A 3,225-nucleotide genomic window follows, 5' to 3' on the forward strand; every position below is an offset into this window, starting at 1 on the left:
ACAACAACAAACTCAGGTGGGACATACTCATGGTTGTATTTTGAAGTTTATGGGATTGTTTTCAACTTTCAATTTTTTTCAGCTGCAACTTGAACTTGCATATATGCAATTGATAACCAATTCCCAATCTTAGCCTTGTTCTGACTAGTGATATTGAGCTTTCCCATGTTTCTTTCTCACAGATGTAGTAGACCGGATTTCCATATATTCTGTCCAGTTAGGTCTCTATGTCCAGCATTTATGCTGAAAAATGTGTTAAAAAATAAAGTTGGTTATACAAAATTCTATAATGTAAACTGCAGCCTCACTTCTATTATTAAGGCTTTATTTTTTAACTACTAATCTTTTTATTTCCAACTTCTATATTCCAAATAACAATTATTGATGTATCCTGATTTTTAAGTTTAATTAATTTCAGACTGCTGGAGTTGGTAGAAATTTTGATTATCTTTGGCTGTAGGGATTTGGCCATAAATTTGAGTAGTTAGTAACATTATTCTTTGTTGTATAATATATCTTCCTTGTATGCATTAGACTATTATCCTATCACAGAAAACAATGTACTTTGGAATACACCTTGAAATGTTCTTTACGAGGATGAAAAGGGTGCCATTCTTTATTTCAGCATTTCTGGAATAGGAAAATGCACCTTTAGAGCCATGTGAAGAAAAATTGAATAACATCAAACACTCCTATTAGTAATAAACATATTTAAAATTTAATAAACTAAGCATCAGTATAAAGTTTTAACAGTAAAATGAACTACTAAGTTTTGTAATATGAAGCTGATCAACATGCAGTCAAAACACAATCAATATAAAAATGCAAATTAAAAGAGTACAAACAGTATACCATTTAAACACTAATCATAGAAAGCTGGAGTGACTATCTTAATAGACAATTAGACCTCAGAACAGGGTCTATTACCAGGAATAAAGAGGGATATTTCATAATAACATAGTGTTAATTTAAAAAAGAAAGCATAAAATAATAAGTATGTACTGAAAAGCAGGGCTTAAAAATGTATTAAGCCACTACGGTAGAATGAGTAGAAGGATCCAAGGGGCAAAGGAAGGTGGAAGCAGAGGGATGAGAATGTGCAAGGAGAGGGGGGAATTAATCATGGAGCTGTACAATTTGATGAGTGAGGAGGTAAGGGAAATTGGAAGAATTTGTTCTAGAAAACAATGTATTCTAATTTTGTAAATAAACTTGTATAATTTAAAAATGTATAAAGCATACCAAATGTAATTTAAAATCAGAAAAGGTGTGAGTGAGGGTTGCATCCTTTCTCCATACCTATTAATTCTATTTAGTGGGCAAATGATTTGAGAAGCTGGATTCTGAAGAAGAATGTGGCATCAGATCGGAGGAAGGCTCATCAACAACCTGCTGTATTAATGCAGATGATACAACCTTGCTTGCTGAAAGTGAGGAGGACTTGAAACACTTGCTGCAGAGAATCAGACTACAGCCTAACATGGACTGCATCTCACCATCAAGACAAACGGATAAACAACATAATGAATGGAGAAAAGATTGAAAATTGTCAACAATGTCATCTTGCTTGGATCTTGATCAATATCCTCAGAAGATCAGGAAATAAATTGCATTAGGTAAGTCCACTGTCAAGGACCTCTCCCAAGTGCTGAGGAGCAATGATGTCAATCTGAAGACTTAGGTGCACCTGATTCAATATTTTCAATCACTTGCTACGCATCTGAAGTGGACAATGAGTAATGACGACAGAAGAATTGATGCCTTTGAGTTGTGATGTTGGAGAAGAGCATGGAATATCCCAAAGAACAAACAAATATGTCTTGAAAAAAGTGCAGTCAAAGTGCTTCATGAAGGCAAGGATGGTAAAGCTTCATCCCATATACTTACGCATGTTGTTAGGAGAGGCTATTCTGTGGAAAGGTGGAGACTTGGCAAAGAGTAGAAGACCCTCAATGAGACGGCTTGACACAGTGACTGAAGCCATGGCTGCAAGTGTGTCAGAGATGATGAGGATGGCACAGGACAGGACAGGTTCAGACCTGTTTTTCTTGGGGTTGCTGTGAATTGTACTTGACTTGACATCCAATAACAACAGCTGATTTAAATTAGCTGTTTGATAGAAAATTTACCTTTATTGGAGATTTCTATTTCCTGACAGAAACAGGTGTTGTTATTGTTGCTAGGTGCCACTGAGTCCTTTGTGACTCATGGCAACGCTATGTACAACAGCTCTGAACTCTGCTCTATCTTGAGCCAACTTCATTGTTCCAGACACGCCTACCCCCCCAACTCCCCAGTCACTGAATCAGTCCAGGTTCTTCCTCTTTTGTGCTGTCTCTCCACCTTTCTTCAGGATGGACCTATTTTTTTCTCTTAGCAGTCCATGGGGGCTGGAGGGAAGAGTAATTACCTAATTGACTTGACTTACATTAATCTTATGTGGGTCAGAGTAAAACTGTGTTTTATAGAGCTTTCAATGGCTGCTTTTTAAGGAGAAGACCTCCAGATTTTTTTCCAAGATACCTCTGGGTGTCTACACAGACTTTAACCTCCAGACCTTCAGTTAGCCATGGAGCATATGACCCTTTATCATGCGGAAGAAGGATGGGCATTCTCCTCCCATGCAATTAATTAACTGCCTCTGAAAACCCACTCGAGGGTCAGCTATGGGTCACTTCTGTCTCGACAGCTCACAACAGCAACAACTATTTATCATAGGACAGTACATAGTGATAGGAAAAAATGAATTGTTCATACACTTAACAACCTGGATCAATTTACAGAGAATTATGCTGAGTGAACAATCCAATAGGTGCATATAATATGACCACACACACACACACACACACACACACACACACACACACACAGTTCTTAGAATGACAAAATTAGGGAAAAGTATGTTCCTGTAGGTTTCTTACATATCAAATAAAAGGGATGATTGTGAGAAGGAAGAGATTATGGGTATAAAAGAATCAAATAAGTGATTTGGGGAATAATGGGAATGTTCTGCATTCTACTCTATTACTATCAATATCTTGATTTGTTATTGTTGTTAGAGTTGTGCAAGAAATAAGTACTGAAGAAAACTGATAGAAGTGTACATGAGATCTCGGTATTGTTTCTTACAATTGCTTGTGACTATATAATATTTTGAAATAAAAATGATAATACAAAACATTGTTATTGTTAGGTGTTGTTGAGTCAAGTACACCTCATAGCTAC

General features: G+C 36.5%; 1 protein-coding gene across 1 annotated transcript in view; it reads left to right on the forward strand.

The window, feature by feature from the left end:
* LOC102845267 (retinal dehydrogenase 1-like) overlaps positions 1–3,225 on the forward strand; it is a 13,497-nt gene that overhangs the window by 8,674 nt on the left and 1,598 nt on the right. The window lies entirely within an intron of this gene.

The sequence above is a fragment of the Elephantulus edwardii genome, unplaced genomic scaffold (genome assembly GCF_000299155.1).
Source record: "Elephantulus edwardii isolate Elephantulus edwardi_28Jun2011 unplaced genomic scaffold, EleEdw1.0 scaffold00044, whole genome shotgun sequence".
Taxonomy (NCBI): domain Eukaryota; kingdom Metazoa; phylum Chordata; class Mammalia; order Macroscelidea; family Macroscelididae; genus Elephantulus; species Elephantulus edwardii.